The sequence below is a fragment of the Narcine bancroftii genome, chromosome 8, assembly GCF_036971445.1.
Source record: "Narcine bancroftii isolate sNarBan1 chromosome 8, sNarBan1.hap1, whole genome shotgun sequence".
Taxonomy (NCBI): Eukaryota; Metazoa; Chordata; class Chondrichthyes; order Torpediniformes; family Narcinidae; genus Narcine; species Narcine bancroftii.
This window is the reverse complement of record NC_091476.1, coordinates 80402037-80421304: the sequence shown is the minus strand read 5'-3', so window position 1 is coordinate 80421304 and position 19268 is coordinate 80402037. Positions and strand designations below refer to the sequence as shown.

General features: G+C 44.4%; 2 pseudogenes; both read left to right on the top strand.

Moving 5' to 3' along the window:
• The first annotated feature begins 557 nt into the window (after nt 1–557).
• LOC138740967 (histone H2B 1/2-like) lies at nt 558–18932 on the top strand (annotated as a pseudogene).
• Nucleotides 1697–2975, top strand: LOC138740966 (histone H2A-like; annotated as a pseudogene).
• Nucleotides 18933–19268: the final 336 nt, after the last annotated feature.

Sequence of the window (19268 nt, the reverse complement as noted above, 5' to 3'; positions counted from 1 at the left end):
CACCCCTCCTCTGGACGATGGTGCCGTCATTGCCCCTTCCTCTGTGAAGACGGCCAGTGGGTGAGAAATGACCTCACCCTCATGCCCCACTTTCTCACAGAAACGCTTTCCCTCTCTCCTGCTGCCCATTCACAACTTTACAATTCATCATTTTTTACTTTGGGTTAATTTTATTTGCTGCAAACTTTCCACCTGCCGCTAAGTTTCCCTTATTTAGTGTCATTTCCACCCGCCCCTCCTCTGTCTCTGCAGCTCTGGGGTTTGTCTAGTGTGAACCGGCAGAGGGAACTGCCCCCGGTCAGCGCCGACTTCCATTCCGCAGTGGGACACGGATAGAAGGGGCGACACCTGATTGGCGAAGCGAGGCTTTGTAATTTGTTCGCTCAGTCTCCAACCAGAATGTTTCACCGCCAAATGTAAATCGCCTCATTTCCGAGCGACCAAATACAATCCTGTCCGTCCCTGATAGCTCATTAGCTTCGGGCCATGGGGCTGCCTATTTAACCCGCGCTCCGAGGGGCTTCTTGATCTTTGTGTGTTTGAAAGAGACTGAGAAAATGCCTGACGTTCAGAAAGCAGCTCCCAAGATGGGCGCCAAGAAAGCCTTGGCTGGACCAGCAGGCAAAGCGGGCAGGAAGCGTAGGCGGGGAAGGACGGAGAGTTACCCTATCTACATCTACAAGGTGATGAAGCAGATTCACCCCAACACCGGCATCTCCTCCAATGCCATGAGCATCATGAACTCGTTCGTGAACGATATTTCTGAACGGATCGCGGGCGAGGCTTTCCGCGTGGCCCATTACAACAAGAGGTCGACAATCAGCTCCCAGGAGATCCAGACCCGGCAGAGAGTTGGCCAAGCCCGCCGTGTCGGAAGAGACAAAGGCGGTGACCAAGTACACCAGGACCAAGTAAAGGTAGGCAAAGTGCAGGAAAACAAAGCGGAAGCACAACGGCTCTTTTCAGAGCCACTCACAGTCTCGCTGAGGGAGTTCCACCAATAAAGGGTTCCAGGTGAGGTAGGGAAAGTTTAGATTGTTGAAAAGGCTTTTTTATACATTTAGAGATACAACACGGTAAGAGCACATTTCGGCCCACGAGTCCATGCCGCCCAATTTACAATGAATTTAACCTGGAATGCTTTGAAAGATTAAAGGAAACTTGAGCCCCCGGGAAACCCACATAGTCATGGGGAGCGGGTACAAACTCCTGACAGACAACGCGGGATTGGAACCCAGGTCCCGATCGGTGTCGTTTAAAGGACCAACCATAAGGACGTTTATATAGTTCGGCACAACTTCGTGGGCCGAAGGGCATTTACAACCCTGTAATATTCTAATATTTAGTTAATAGTTTAAACTGAATATTCATCCTGAGATTTCTTCTTCGCGCGCTTACCCTCATACAGATGATTGGCGGTTTCACTGCCCACTCGTTCCTGGTGTCGCTGTTGATTTCGATCCCCTGAACGGCCACGGAAACTTTACATTCTCATGTTTATTAAGCTCATCATTCACTTTGACAATTGCGAGCAATTAATCTGGGCAAAACTGGCTTGTTTAACTGTTGGATTGTGGGTGCCTTGTATTAACTGTAACCGGCCCGGATCCCACCACTACCCGAGAACACAGTCGGCTCACGGTCCTTTCACAGAGGAACCTTGGTTCCGACCGCAGTTTGACCAGGGATCCGTCCACACAAGGACCCTCCGCTCATGGCTGCTGAGAATCGCTTCTATTTCAGAATGTTACTGAAAAGAATCGGGTAACGAAGTTCTCGGGAATTGTCGGAACATCAATGCACACAATGTAAAAGTGAGGTATTTGAGTAACGGCTGGTCAGCAGAAATCACGTCAACGCTCAGAGTCACAACACGTGGTTACAGACTGCACAAAATGTCTTCGAGCGATTTGGGGTCTGGCGGATATTTTCCGCGCTCAACGACCTGTTCATTGGTTCCAAAAGCAGTTCTCGGATTGGGTATCTCGCTCACCAATGAAATCAAGCGTTTAATCTCTAATCAGAAGGCTCCCACTGCAATCCTCCTGAAGGTATAAGAAGGGCGACTGCGACGTTATTTTGTTGTTCTCCCTGAAATAGTTGTGAAGATTCGGAAATGAGCGGAAGGGGCAAATCCTGCGCCAAAGCTCGAGCCAAGGTTAAGTCCCGCTCGTCCCGGACCGGACTGCAGTTCCCGGTGGCGGTGTTCATAGGCTCCTGAGAAAGGATATCTATGCTGAGCGGGTGGGCGCCGTCGCCCATGTCTATCTGGCTGCTGTGCTCGAGTATCTGACGGCTGAAATCCTGGAGGTGGCAGATAACGGGACCCGGGACAACAAGAAGAGCCGCATAATCCCCAGACACTTGCAGCTGGCCGTCCGCAACGACGAGGAACTGAACAAGCTGCTGGGAGGGGTGGCCATCGCTCAGGGCGGGGTTTTGCCGAATATTCAAGCCGTGTTGTTGGCCAAGAAAACCAGCGTAGCCAGCAAATAAAGCAGCAGTAAGAGAACTCAGTGGTCCGAAGGCTCTATTCTGATCCGCTCACAGTGTCTGGAAGGGCTGACCGGAAACAGGGTACAAAGCTTCATTTCAACAGCACAATAAAAAAATCACTGGCGGCCGGTTTCGGTGCCGGCGGGGGAGGTAGGAGCCGTCTTGGCGGCTGCTGTCTCGGTCATATCGGAGACCCTGCCTAAACTCTCCGACTCTGAACTGAGTGAAACTTCATGGCAAGGAGCTGACCTCCTGCTGTCAGATCCAGGCTCCTCCGCCTCTCTGTTCCTCCCCTTACGAAAATATTCGATTTCGATTCAAAACGGAAACCCCGGAATCCTCGACTGACTCCGTCCGTCTCCGATGGCAGAATGTTTGTAAAGAACGTTTGATCCGAATTAAAGGAAGACAATTCCCTTTAAACCCGTTTTATTGCTGCACTGACCGCGTTCTCTCCCCAAATCAAAGGTTCCTTTTTTATTCTCTCGTAAAAATACATTAAAAATGTAAAATACATGATATACTTCAACGTGTCTAACGTGAGCCGCCATGAGTGTTCCCCGGCGCCTCTAACAGGAGAACTAGAAGAAGAGAGTCCCTTCAGAGACTGAGTGACTATCACTGGCATGTTCGCTGCTTTTCGACAGAAATATTCAAACCAACGAGAACTTTGCGGTTAATTCCTCTTTCAGGATTGAGGTTGGAACCGACGCTTTCCCGTTGACACAAAAAGCGGCTGGGAAATCAGGGGATGTGATCGCAACCCCACTTCCGACTTCTTCACAACACAGTCAAAGGCGCAGCCTCTTGAGCAGATTTTTCGCTCATACAATGTTCCATCTTCATATTCACATCACAAACTGCTGTCCGGAGCACAGTTCCCAGGATGGGTTTTACCCTTCCCGTCACTGGGCTGCGGTTCTCGGTAGTTCTCACGGTCTCTCAACCTTGGATTCTGATCCGCCCATCTCTTTGTTAAATGAGTTTCTCCTTAAACAATAGACCACACCGTTCTCCATTTACCCGTTGAATTGAAATGTAATCTGGTTGCTTTAGTCGGCATTGATCGCGGTGACTCATCACTCATCCTCGCCAACCAAAAGAAAAATACCCATGAATGCCCACTCCCTCCTGTCTGGTGAACAGCAAACCTTTTATTCATCCAAATATAATGCGTCTTACGCTCCAGGCCCCTTCTATTTTGTGCACGAACTTTCAACCTGTCTCCTTATCAAACGCCTCATCCACGCCTTAGGACATCTGCAGAAAAACCTGAACCAAATCACATGTCAATTCCAAAAAAATTCTGTTTAAATTGTCAATCAAATAGAACTTCTTCCCGGATTCCCGATTACTTTGAAGGGTCCTGTTTTTGCATCTTCATTAACAGCTTCTCATGTTTTAATTTCCTGCGACATATAGATAATTTAAAACTATAATCTTTGAACCGGTGCTAAAACAGGGACACTAAAAAAAATTAAACCCACTCGCTAGCCAATTCCATAAGACCTTGCGATGAAGTTCACCGGGGCAAGGAGATCTGTCATCCCGCAGCTCCAACGCTGGGCTCAGTACCACTCCACTGCTGAATGTAATATTTCTGAGATCCCCCTCCTTCCCAAATCCGAACAAACAACCGCGTCTGCGAAGTTACCTGTATCCTCCGTTGAGCACTGTGGTCATAGAGCACTGAAACCGACCAAAAACACAATCTACTGGACGAACTTAGCGGGTGAAGCAGCACGAGTGGGAGAAAAATAATAGTCGCCGTTTCCTTCTGTCCCATTGATGCCGCTCGACCCGCTGAGTTGCTCCACAGATTGTGTTCGGTTTCGGATTCCAGCATCTGCAGTCTCCTGTGCATCTAGAGAAAGAGGCCATTCGGTCCATCTTGTCCATAGGATATGACAGGAAATGTGAGTTCATGCCTCCACAACATTCTCAGGCAGTTGGTTCGTTAACAGCCCTCTGGGTGAATCCGAAATAATTGGTTCCCCTCAAACCACCTCACCCGGTACCGACGGACTTTAATTTAACCTGGCTGTCATGGAGGAAAATTCCTCACTGCACAGCCTGACCTCGCCCCTCACAATCACATCAACCTCAGCCTCCTCCATTCCAAGGAAGACAAAGCCTGCCTTTCCAGTCTCTAACCTTCACTCAAAGGCTCCATTCCAGGCAACGTCCTGGTGAATCCACTCTGCACCCTGTCCCCTGCAGTATTATCCTTCCTACAGGGTGGGGACCAGAACTTCCACACTCCTCCAGCTGTGTCCGAAACAACGTTTGTCCAAGGTGATGCTAATCACCTCTTTCTCAATCTGCTGCCTCCTTATTGTCCATCACTGAGCCCAGACCCTGCCCGAGGCTCACTGAGCGTAGCTTCACCGCCCACTTTCTTCTCAGAATTCCTTTTAAAAACCTCAACATTAACTCTGACGGTCACTTTTCCACATTTCAGGCCAGTTTTATCCCGCACTCCCGTTTCCCTTCTTTATTTATTTCCCTCATTCTTCGTTGATTTATTCCCACTTGCTTCCGGTTCCAATGAACACCCAAGTGCAGATTGGATCTGGAAATGTCTCTGTAACCCCCGATGCGCAGTGACCGCCCGCGTCCGCTTCTCTGATTGACAGCTGCCTCCGCCCCGTCACGTGACGTCATTCCCCGGAGAAGGCGTGTGCGTGTTGACGTCACATATCGACGAGCTTCTCTGAGTACTGTTCCCTCGGCAACGGGTCCGTCGACAACGGAACCTGGGTCAGCGGGAGCATTTGTGTGGTGGATCTCGGGCGCGGACCCTGTCCTTGTTTGAGCCGCGCTGTGAAGGAGCTGCCGTGGTGAGAGTGCGGCCTTGGAGAGGAGGGAGAGCGGGATCAATGTCCGGGGCCTCGTCCCCCTACAGTCGGGCCGGGGAGGTTTATCAAATGTGGGAGGACCCCAAAAACCAGCAGCAATAGATTTTCACCAAGAAAAGTGGCTACTTTAGCAAAAGTTGTTTTTAATTATATTTAAATGTGAAAATAGAATCAAACGTTAACTTATCAATATTATCTTTCTTAATCTAACTTAAACCCCTTCTAATTCTAAGTGCGCATGTATGTAATATGTGTGTAAGTTGAGAAACGTTATTTGATTCACAGTCCAATCTCACCTCATTCCTACAAGTTCCCTGGTTGCAGGCATTTTTATGTGTGCACAGAGTTGAAAAATTATGAAGTTCACCAGGCTTTGGTATTTGAAATATAAATGATTACGCTCAGGTCTTGTTTGTTCCAGGTCATCCGCAACTGATGTATTCCATCAGCAACTCCAGTGCTTTGCTGACGAACCTTGCCCCTTCAAGGTAATCCAGATGATAACCTGTTTCTTTCAGGTCACTCCAGAGTCCCTTTTTTGTTTCTCATATTCCAAGTGAAACATTAGACAGTCAGTCCTCTCCTCTTGGAACAAGTTCTCTTCCAGACAATTATGGGTCCAGCAATATTTTTGATCCGTTGCCTTTTATTAATAACTATCCATTAGTGAAAGATCTTGAGAATTCTTCAAAGCTTTTGCAAGAGCTCTGAGGTCCCAATATGTCTAGCATGGACAGAGCTCCATTATTTCAAATAAGATCTGTTTAAAAGTGTTTGTATGTGACCTAATCTAAGAAGCCTTTCACAATGTTTCTCCCTAAAACATATCTGTATACACTGTCACAATCCTCGATTCAATCTATTTTTTTTTCCTTTAATTCCACGAGCTCCCATCTTATTAAGCACCATTTTTTTGATGCAGCACATTATCAAAGGCCTTTTTAAAATCCAAATGCACTACATCCGCAGCCTTTCCCTTGCCCTCCCTCCCACTTGAGATTTTCTCAAAAAGTACCCCTATGTTTTTAAGGCAGGATCTTCACTTCATGAAATAATGCGGACTTACCTATCATGCCAAGCACCTCGAAGCATTCCATGACCTCGAATATATTTCCCACCACTTAAGTCAGACTAAAAAGCCTATTATTTCTTTTTTTTTCTGCCTTTGTCCTTTGGTAGGCAGCGGAACTACATTTTCAACCTTCAAATCCTCAGGAACCATCCCTAAGATTTTTGATTTCTGGAAAATCAATTTAAATGCCACCTACAAGTTCTGAAGGCAACCGCCTTCAGAACTTGTAGGTGCATCTCATCTGCTCCCGTGGTCTTATCTAATTTTACAACATTCAGTTCCCTCAGTACAATCATTCTTGTAATCTTGACTGCACTTAATTCTATTTCCAGAGACATTGGAATATCAGGCATATTGCTAATGTCCTCTATTGTGATGGCAGATGCAAAATATCCATTTAGTTCCTGTGATATGTAATTACCATCCATTTCAATTTATCCAGCTTCATTTTCAATGTGCCCTATATCAACAGTTGTGTCTTTTTACTTCTTATGTATTTGATGAAAATTTCAGTATCCTTTTGTATGTTATTTTCCAATCTCCTTTCATAATTCATCTGTTCATGCATAATTATTTTATTTGTCTCACTTTTTTATTTTTTTTTTAATTCACAGTCCTCTGGTTTTCCAGTATCTATTGCTACCCTGCATACAGGAACTTTTGTTTTCTTTAGATTGAACATCTCTTGTTAGTCACATCTGCGTAATTTTACCATTCACAACCTTATATATCCTCGGAATATATCTTTCCTGTGCTTTATTAATTGTAGAAATATCAACTAACAGTGTTCTGGAGTCCCTCCATCTAGCTTACTTTTCCAGTCAACTTGGGACAGTTCCTCTCTCATCCCACTGCAACTCCCTTTGTTTCACTGAAATAATGATAAACCTAATGTCATGTTTTCCCTTTAAATTTGGAAGCTAAAATGTTGTTATCACTACTTCCTACCTGTTCAACCTGCAAGTGCATCAGGTAGTAATACATACATTACGACCTTTCTAGTAAGGAATAAACACGGACTTGTGATTTCGTGTTTTGATGGTTTCATACTTAATTTGAGGTCATTGCACAGAGTGGAGGGAAAATATTCGGCTTTTGTAGTTCATTTACCACCTCCTATTATCTCTTCTAGACGATCTCATCACAGTTAATCGAACCACCACCTCCAACACCATTCCAAATCTCATCTTATCTGGTCACCTCCCTCCCATGACGGACAGAGTCATTGTCGACCATCCCCTGACTGCCCGTTTCTGCAGTTTCCCAGATATACACAATCTCATTGATTCTGCTTGCTCTTTCTCGTCGGAAATAGTTTATCCCCTGACCTCCCCACTTATATGCACGATATGTCATATGCCTGCTTTTCGTCAATCACTTCAGATTTGCCAAACTGGACAGGCTCATCTTCATGATGGATTAATTATCCTCTTAAGCCTCCAATTAGAATGTTTTAAAGCTTTCGCCACTTTCTGCAGCAGAGACCCGACCGGCCGGCACCTGCCACCTATATAAAATACTAATCAACTCTCTGTTTCTTCTTCAAGTTTGGGTCCCAGCTGTTCACATTCCCTTGGAATACATATTTCCTGGTTATGCCTCCGTCATTGGTGACCACATGCATGACATAAATGAAAGATCCTGTCTGTTACACCAGATGTCCCAAACTAGGGCACCATGGAGGCAATATTGCCTTCGGAAAGCTCTAATCCTGCGACAGAGCACATCCTTTCCTATTTCCCAATGATACTATCCCCAATTACCACTACATTTCTCTTTCTATCCGCCCCACTTCAATGTCTACCTAAATCATGATGTTACACATAGTACACTTATCCTTCCTGCAGCCACACTCCTAAGAACACAAAAGGGAGCGAATCGCGGCCTTGTGCGTCACGTTCAAGGCCCGACGGTCCTCCAACTCTGTCCTTTGCATCACACTATCTGCCTCCCTAGCAGTCTCACATTATCCTGCATGATCACTGGAAGCCTCCTGAGCCAAACCTCCAAATCTGTGAAGCGTACATCAAAGTTAATCAATATTAACTTCGAGCAACTACCACGTTCTACCGATGTTAGTCATTCGCATCCACAAATCCATCCAAATGCTCACACATCATGCAGTTTTAACACGTCTCATGGTACTGCAGTCCTACTTTATTGAATGACCTCTGATTAGGTGAGTGTTATATAACCAGTACAAAACCATTAACTGCTCCGCACCAGCACCTCCTCGGCGGAGATTTGCGGACCAAAGTTGAACTTTTTCATATGTGGTGAAAAATATGCGCTAGTTTTATCAGTAACAACCTGTCACTAATATTCTCATCAAATATCCTTAACCCCGTTTACGTTCACGGGGAAGACACAGACTGCATTAAAGTGTCCCGCGAAGAACTGTTTGCCCTTTTGAATAATTACGGATTCGAACATATAATTTTATTCTGGATATTTTGATAGGATGTTATTCACTGAAGGTTATTTCAAATTAAGAAGAGAGATAATCAACTAGCGAAGAGGTTCTGTTTGTACATATGTGGTAAGCTGAGAGGTTTAGTTGGAAATTGCAGGTAGTTTTCTGATTGGAAGGGACTGTAAGATAAAAGCAATTGAGGGAGGACAAATGAACAACCAACACAAATAAATGAACATCAGATGCATGGAAACACCCTCCCCCACCCACACACACATATTTCCAAACATACACATGTACGCGCGCGCGCGCGCGCGCACACACACACAGACACACACACACACACACACACACACACACAGAGTCAGTAAATGGGGTATCAACTGGCGGAATAATAATAGAAAGACCACTAAGTTCCACTGACTGGATTAATAGATCACACTGAGGGTGTGACCAGATGTCACAAGGGGTGGAGTAATAACGTTAGACGCCGAGTTGCTTTGGAATGCAGAAGCGAGAACTTTACTTCTCTGTGGACTTACAGTTGAACTGAAGTGGAAAAATAATTCATTGTTTGATCAGCGACGGGGAATTAAATTAATTAATGTGAAGTTTCTGGATTCATCGGTTCACCTATTCATCTAAAGTAATGGGTATTTCAGAATAGGAAGAGAACTTTGGACTGAACGATCGTGTGGACAATCTTGGAACCGCATTCTTGAACAAAGAAAAGGAGAATGTAAAATATTGATGTTAGTTGGAATTTATAAAAGTTTGTTTTTGCATTTTCTTTGCAGCTAATTTAGGACATATCACTTCGTACATCGATATATTTGAAATAGCTGGTAAAGGTACATCAAATTATCAACTGCACCTGTGTCTAGTCAGGAAGACGCAAGCAGCTGAATATTATGACATCTTTTGAGGAAGTGTGGTACCCAATAATTGAAGTCATCGGCGTCCCTGGTAAGTGTTTTCTGCCATAAGTTAATTGTTGGTATTGGAGCTTGTCACCAGCGATCACTGGTCAATCTGATTTGATTATTTCAATTCTTCCTTCCTGTTTGCTATTCAATACACTATCAGATGTCCACTTGCAACATTGACAATGAGTTTCCACTTTCTATGACATTGGGAATCACTCAGAGAATTTCGTCAAAATGATCTTTGCCAATCTTCGAGAATTGGACGAAGCTCACAGTGAAGCACATATATCATCATGGTTTCAAGTCCTTCGCTTCGAAAATTGTTGTAAAAACATTTATAATTCCCATTGAATTGTCCATGATTTACTCGTCCAATTATTTGATGCACTAACACATAATCTCGATCACCTTGAAAATTCACCGAGTTCGCTCAAAGGATTGATGAAACGCTGTCAATCTGGCTATAGATACTTCAACAAACTGGCTCAGTTGATCCATGGGATTTTCCCCAGTAAGAAAAATGTCGATAGAAAAATGTGATTTTATATCGATATTCAAAAGCAGTTTGGTTTCGGGTACACGAATGAAATGGAGGTGCTGCAGGTATGTAAATCTTAGTTAACGATTCGGCATACACTCTTCATCCTAACAATTTGTGTGACTATTCTGTTCAGTTGAAAATGTAGAATGTCGGTGCAAAACACGTCATAGGAGGCAGGATATTGAAACTAATATTCTCATTTGAGTAGGACAAGAGATGAAAGTGTCCGTGAGTTCATTGGCAGCATTGTTCATTTGCTCAGTAATCTATTTCAAATTTCTCTTATTTGTCACTATGTTACCCCTGGTTTGTTTTCCAACTTAACCTGATGGCTATCGTCGTTGTCTGCTGAGAAAAATGCGGTATGTCCAAGTGTATTTCTCGCTATCTGGTGGCGATGGATGCAGCGGACGTCATGGTGGTGGTTAGTGAAGACATCTTCTACCAAATAGTTCATCTCAACACGTACATCACCTTGATAAGTGTACATTTCTCACATTTTAATAGACATTCGCAGAGCCCCGTATTGCCTTGTCCCCTATATTTTATGTGTTGTGGTATAGATCCTTGTGGTTGGTGGTGGCTTTTTATCTTTGAGCAATGGGTGTTTATTTGCTGCACTGAGTTGACGACAAAAGATTGCACTCCGGAGATTGCGGGATCATTATCGCCACAATATGCTTCGGACTCAATATTAGGAAATCCCGTTTTCTTTCCTATATATGGACATTGTATCAGGATACGTTCGTGATACATGGGTTTGTTTTAGGAGACCAGTGATCCTCTGGAATTTAGAATTTAATTGGCTTTACTGGATGGATTAGCTGATGAACCCCGTGTTTCCTTTTTCCCTTATTTTGATCCTCAATGCATTGAAAAATTAGCAGATTGTGGCGGTGAGTCGAGTCCGCCAGAGGCTTAGGGGGCAGAGAAGTTGCAAGAAATAGCAGGATCATGAGATGGAGAGTCGGAGACAATCTATCATTCTGCTCTTCCTGCTGTCAGCGAGTTTCCATCTCTGCTGGGCGACCACTACCGTGGTCTTTATCCTCACACACTTTCTCTACTCCATCCTGGAGACATCCATCCGCCTTAATATAGCAAAGGAATGGGGTGTCGTGATTCAGCTATTCAGCTGAACAAACACATGTGTTTACGGTGTGACACAGTCCAAATTCAGGGAGCAACTGAAGATTGCTCTGCTCGCTCCCACTCTTTGGATTTTTCAAATATCCATCTCCAGCTCACCGCACAGGTGAATGTGTCAAATGATTTTCGAATTTTCCCTTAACTTGAAGGCGATTCAATGTCTATGACAGGAATGTTTTTCTGAGAGCATTATTCGTACTATACATTCTTCCGAATGATCTGATGGTTCTTTCACACCAACAAGGTATTCTCTCGATGCCCATGAAGCGCTCACTTTATTGCTCGTTACTGTTTTCCTGTAATAGTAAAGGACAGATTTTACTCCATCATGTAAGAGATGGAAATATCAATGATCATAAGATTATAAATCCACATTACCGTGCGTTAATTTACTCCCCTCATCAATCACTGGTTAATGCCCAATCATTTTCAGAAACAGTACTTCACACCTTCCGACCATTCGTTACTGCAGCGGCTGGTGCAGCTGTACTGATAACTGGCAGTGATGACCATCCTTCTTGTCTGAGTACCTTTAAATACTCGATTCTTTCCCATGTGTCAGGCCACCTTCTTTGTCTGATCTGAAATAAATGTTTTTGTCTCTTATTCCCGTTTGAATATAGAATGAACTTCATGAGCACGATATCTCCCTGCTTTTCAAGGTTACATGTGTAGAAAACATCGTGCAATAACAATACCCAGCGCCATACGGTATGCCCGGCATCATTTTGATTCCTCAAAGGTAAGTTATTAAAGATAATTATGGACTAGTCACCACATGGACTAATGGATAAATCTAGCGTAAGTGGTGAAGTTAACTGGGAGTCCGGATGCACAGGGGAAGCACATATGACGATGCTCCATTTCATATTTCCAATCATTGATACTTTTTATTTTAAAATAAACACACTTGAATATTGAATAATTTGATAGTGAATTCCGAGTGTTTCGGCCGGATCACATCGATGTCCATTTTTCAATATTCCTCAAGAATTACTGTTATGCAATACAATCAAATTAACGCCACTGCTCAGGGAAACGTGTGGAAAATCAATTCAGAGTTGCAATATATGTCAGCATATTATAACTGTCAGTTTAAAGATTGAATTAAAGCAAATCAAGGAAAAGCCTTTGATAAAAGAGCTCGAAATGTTGGATATGCTTTTGGGCTATTGACAATAAAGCAGGACGTTTCAGAAATTATTTTGTACCCAGTTGAATAACCTGGAACATCACAGTGAAGAAGACGGGAAAGTGGCTGAGTTATCCGAAGGTGAGAGCGGTATTCTAGCCACCGCTGATTCAGGACCTGGCCAGACTGCTCTCCATCAAGGAATATGTTGCGTGCTTCATCCTTAAGCAACCCTATCTTCAGTAACTTCATCATTCTGTCCTTCACATAGGCATAGTACACGCCGTTATCCAACATGCAAAGGCCTTCTACTGTCCCCTTCAAGCTCTCCTAAATCTTTCTTAAGTTCTTTCATCTCTCTCATATACTTCTCATGAATCCTTCCTGCATTTAGCTTCCTGAACTCTCTCTTTGCTTCCTTCTTTCTCTTAATTCGCTCTCAGTGTGTTGTAAATTACGGTTTCCTTATCGTGACCTATTTCTCTGTCTCAGTGAAAGAAACCTATCTACAACCCTGCGAAAGTGGTGCCTAAATCGCCACCTCAATAGGTCAGTGCATTTTAACTGAGGACCTCCATTCCCAATGTACACTTCCGAACTCCTGATTATCCCATTCCTTGCTACATTAGACACTTTACCATTTGGTCTTATCTAGCGTTTCTCAACGTTTTTATTACCACTAACATACCAATTTAAGTTACCCCTAATGTAATCAATGTTCTGTGATTATTTAGGTGTTGATTTAGGTCGGATGCGAGTGCGAAGGGAAGGTTGAGAATATCTGGTCTCGACCCTTTTTTGACTGAAATATTTTGCTTCAAAAATTATCATTGGCCCATTTCCTCCACACCTCTAAAACCCTGGACATAACGAGTCAATTAGGTGCGATTAAACATTAGTTCTCAAACTTACACGCAAACACCACCGTATGCAATCCTACACTAATTAAAGAGCACCTATGGCATAGGAAATATTTAAAGTGATATGTGAGTGGAAAGAAAAAGGTTGAGAAGCTCTGGTCTACTATTATCCTTGTCTATGCCTCTACTGATGGTGAGGGATTTGTGATGGCTTTCACAAAATGCCCCGATACGTAGAGGTATGACAACCAAACCGGTTCATTACCAAGTAGTAGATATAGTACGGCCTCTCCTTGTGAATCTCTTCTAAGCTGCCTGATTCCCCTCCTGCAAGCCTTTCTGCACTAACACTGGCGGAGCATTATCTCTACCGTTAAAGGCACTCCCCTTGGGTATAATTGTGTATGCACCCATTATTCTTTCATTATTGTTCCATAAGTTTATGCTAATAACCATGAATATTGTTTAACCGCATCGTCTTTGTCTACTTCATCAACCGGCACTACAATTTTATTAGCAGAGAGAGGAAAAGTTTTAGTGTCAAACAGAGCGTGCTTTCGTAGCGTAGTCACATACCAATTTGCAGTAGTAGGAAAAAATCCCATACACCTTTTAAGGGCTTTTGTTGAGTCTGAGGGTGGTAACTTCTTAAGGGAAGCCATTCTTTCCGTATCGGACAATGTAGACCAGAATGGGCAGCTCTGCCGCGTGGAAAACACATTTACTCTCACTGTTGCTAAAAAAATATTTTTAAGTTGTTGTGCTCAGCTGTGTTTTCCCACAGATAATGACATTATCCAGATATGGAAACGTACCCTGTAACTCATACTTCTAACAATCTTATCCATTTCCCTCTGAAACACTGACACACCATTAGTGACTCCAAAAGGTACTTTTTTAAACTGGTATAACCCCCCGTCTGACTCAAAGGCTGGATAGGGTCGTTCCCTTTTTTTAATGTGGATTTGGTGGTAAGCTGCTTTGAGGTCGATAGAGGAGTACACTTTGTACTGCGCTATCTGATTAATAATTTCATTGATGCGTGGCAGTATGTACGCATGCAGGTTGGTGTAACGGTTGATTGGCTGTAGACAATGGCCAGTTGTTTCCTAATGTGATTTTTCACAACGAGCACCTGGACTCGCACGGATTCTTACTGGATTCAATCACTCCCTCTTTAAGCAATCTCTGGGTCGCAGCTTTGATAAACTCACGATCATCATTGCTGTAAGAACGGCTCTTAGTGGCGATGGGCCGACACTCAGAATATAAATCACTGAAAAGGGAAGAAGCTTTGATCTTTAATGTGGACAGACTCAGTAGCAAGCGCGGCGGATGGTAAGTGTAGGTACTGGCCCATCGAAATTCAACACTGCAATTTTCATCTGAGATTGAATATCTAATCCCAGGAGCGCAGAGCGTAGGCATTACAAAAAGCCATACATTGGAAAGGCAATATCCCAGCAAGTTTAAAGTAACTTTACACTTGTCCCGTACAGTTTTTGCAAGTTCTCTACAAACCATCGATATCTTTCGGTTCGCTGGATATCTCCGCATATTTAAAGCTTTGGCGACTTTCTTGTTGATATAGCTGTCAGTACTCCCCGAGTCTATTAGGCAATCCAGATGTCTCACCATTCACCTCCCTCTTCATAGTCTACCGTTCCAGTCCGTAACATCCCCAAAGCTTTACAGTCAATTGAGCTATCACGGTAACTTTGAGTTGATCTCACCTCACCGTTACTTGAAGCCAATTCAGTCGGCACGTCAGAAGATTCCTCCTTTTCACAGTTATCTTCCATTTCTGCAGCTACAGGATGAATTTTCTTAGCGCTTCTCTTCTTATCAGTGGGAGTACTTTTCTCCCTACATGCTGTAGCGATGTGGCCGAGTTTCCCACAATAGCTGCACGTAGCAAATCGAGCTGGGCACTTCTCTGGGGAGCCAGCTCATCACAGAAGTAGGATTTGCTAGGGGTTCGCCCTTTTCTTTCCTTCAGGGTTGCAGCACTCCTGGATATTTCCCCTTCGGTTTCTAGCATTTCCCTGGACCGCATAACACTTCCCAGTTTTTTGGCTAGAATGACTGCCCGATCTTAGGTTAAAGGCTCCATCTTCAGCAACCCCTGTCGGATTTAACTGGAGTCGATTCCGTTGACAAAAGCATCCTGCTTCAAGCCACTGCGGTATTGTTGCACATTGAATGCCCTGACATCACATTCGTTTCCCAGTGATTCCAGGGCTAGTGCACAGGCACCATCACTTTCCCTGGGTTTCTGGCGTCTTGTCAGCAATTGGTGTCGAGCAAGCACCACGTTCAGTAGTACTGCATAGTAAGCGGTCAGATGTTCCCGGGTTATAGCCAGAGTGATAGCACCTTGTGTAACGGCAAAAGGGACTTCACCCAGCAGGGAATTCAAGTGGCCGCACTGTATCACCTCATCGACCACGTTATTTCGAGCCATGTAGTTATCGAAACAAGCAATCCAGTGGTTGAAATTTCCTCTGGCCCTCGGGATAGTCTAGTTGATTATCAGCCACTCTGGCTTGAGCACTGTATCCACTTCTGCTAATAAAATTGTAGTGCTAGTTGATGAAGTAGACAAAGACGATGCGGTCAAACAATATTCATGGCTTTTATTAGCAGAAACTTATGGTACAATAATGAAAGACAATGAGTGCATGCACAGTTATACCCAAAGGGAATGTCTTTAATGGTAGAGATAATGCACAGCCAATGTTAGTACAGCAAGGCATGCAGGAGGGGAGACAACCAGCTTAGCAGAGATTCACTACAAGGAGAGGCCACATTGTTTGACCGCATCGTATTTGTCTACTTCATCAACTGGCTCTACACACCTCTAGTTGGCTTGACCACATACTGTATCACAAATGCATCTTTGAACTCTTTAGGAATTCTGCCACATCTATCTTTCTTCCGATAAGGGGGTTCCAGTTAATATTTGAGAAGTTAAAAACCTCCAGACTGACAACTATATTATTTATTTATCATTCCAAAATATGTCTACCTATCCGTTCCTAAGGGTCCCGAGGGCTATTCTGGGCCATATAGACGATGCTGAATGATGGCCTGGATCTTCCCAGTCTGAACATCAATGAATTCAACCCCACATATTCTGTTATGAGAAGTTAAATTATTCACTCTGATCATACAGTTATCGATCCCATCCAAATTTTGCCTTTCACCCTCCTTGACTCAGTGTACAATCCACCCACGATGTCCTCCCTTTCATCAGCTCTGGCAATGCTATTCCATCAACCCTCTTTTACCAGCTCCATCCTCTCCCTCTCCAAAAATATAGAAGGAAGCAACTGCATCAGCGAGTTCTGATCTCGTGTCATTCAAATCTCTGTAATACCACAGCATCGTAATTCCATCTACAGTTCCAGGTGTTCCCGATATTGCTTGCATTGAAATAAACAAAATTCAAACTCTCCAACTGAGTATATTTCTGCTCCCAACATGACTGACTTTCTGACAAAGACAATAGTAAAAATATCAACAATATTTTACAATTTGACCCTTTCCCCGCCTTATTCTGGTTAATGTTGCCACACCAATCTTTTTCAAACCCCTGAAGCAGCAGGAGAAAACTTTACAACAAGTATATTAAACCCCCCAGCCCAGTTGAGAGACGAACCTGCTCGCTGGCAAAGTTTCCATCTTCCTGGAAAGAGAGGCCACTGATCGAGAAATCTGAAGCACTCCCTCCTGCATCATTTCTATGGTCATGTTCATCTCGGTTATCCTCCCATTTCTCATCGCAAAACCCAGGGTATCCTGTCGTTCAACTTCGTGCAAAACACCCTGAACGCATTCTATAGGATTTCATGAATTCTCGTAAAAACATCAAGGAATAGAACAATTGACTGCGCCACCATCCCCGTGAGAATGACGTGAACTTGATCCCAGAACGTGGGAGAAAACCTACGACGCGGAAGTTTCGATTAGTTCCCAGAAACTTATCTGCTCTTGCGAAATATTTAGGCTCTTCTTCTCCCTTCCCCTTTTTGCTACCATGACGGTCACTGCGGCAGTGACCTGAGCGCCGCGGCAGGTCCCTGGTTGGTCGTCCCCATGGACAATATCCAAAATGGTGCATGTGTCAGTGAGTTGAACGGCCACACGGGATATGAACTACCTGCCTGGTCTCTTACGATTTTTTACTGGGTCGCAGCTCCCTTCGTTGTTCCATCAATAAATAATCGCTTCCTTTTCACTGCAGTCTAGAACCCACCAATCCACTATATTCATCCTCAAGTTCTCTCATCAACAGGATGTAGAGCGTTCGTCTCACACATTCCGATGCCCAGTGTCACGCCTCCGATCTCAGAAGAATCCGATCACTGACGGAGCTGGACCTGAATGGCAATGCACCAGGAAATTCGGGAGCGAAACTGGCGTTTGTGGCTCTGAGGGATTCAAAGATTGCGGGGAATGGACCAGATTGTGAGAGACTGTGTTCACTATCATTGGGTCTCTGACCCAGCTTTGCTGATAAACACTGGGTATTTTCACCGTATCCTGTCTATCGCTGTCCCTCACCCTCTTCCTCTCTCATCTACAGGCGGTACGGGGTAGGTCTCACCCATTCTGGTGCCGAGGATCGCCTGCACTCTCAGTACTAACCGCTGATTGACGGAGCTGGAACTGCGGTCAAACCCCATCAATGACGGGTCTGTTCTCGCTCTCCACCGCCTCATCCTGTCCCTCCCGACACTGCAGCGGATCGGGTGAGTGTTTGTATTCATGTCCCGTGTGGTAAATGGTGAGTGAGTCCTCGGGCTTCCCTGGGGATGGTTCCCTGTGAGTGTCTGTGAAATGTTAACACCCGACACGACCCTAATAAATGTTTCCTCATTTCTCTTCCGTCTGTTTCAGGGTCCGGGGTGAATTGGTTCATTGGGACCGGGCACGACCAGTTGAGTTCTGTACAGGACCACAGACCCGGACTGGGAGTGAACCTGTTACCATCTCATTGTGTAAAACTCATCTTCCGGTGACTGTGGGATATTCACGGGCGATTTTCCGACCTCCCTTTGACTGGCCGCGCTCCAGGTGTAATTCGTAACTAGCCAAAGGTTTCACATTGAGCTGAGAGCGCGGACCCTCGTCCGTGGTGGCGTCAGAGATAATGGGGAATAAACGTGACTCGGGCATGAGGCAGTCGTTCCGCTCGGGTTCCGGGGTGGGTGCCACCAATGGGACGCTTGGGAGTCGTATCTGGACCTGCAGCGATCTAGGATACTGGCTTGAAATGAAGTGGTAGAATCGCCAGCCCAACCTGGTACAGAATGAGAGAGGTGAACGCCAATGATCATTAAACCTGCCGTTTAATGACATGTCTCTTTAATGTGTGTGACGTTACATCTCATTGAAAACAACACAGTTAATCACAATTTCGAACATTGCTGTGTACGTGGCCATGAGGCAAAACAGTTAATTAAAGCAACAATCAACCGCCTGTTCCTGGCAATGACTAATCTCCAATATGATACGAAAATGTGTTCTGTCATCACGCACAATGCCAAGGAAACTCTAAACCAGACTGCCGCTCACGGACTGCACAAAAAATCTCTAATGAATTCTTGGCAGGGAATGCATGAACTCGCTGAACAACACACATTTTCACTGTCACAGTGGCTCAGAGTACTACTCTCGGAGTGAACATAACAAATGCGCTGTCATAGAGGTCAGAGAACTTCCCACTGACTGGAAGACACAACTGCCTTGTCAAAGTGGTCAGTGTACCACTCACTGACAGAACAACAGATATACACTGTAGCAATGGTCGGTGTAC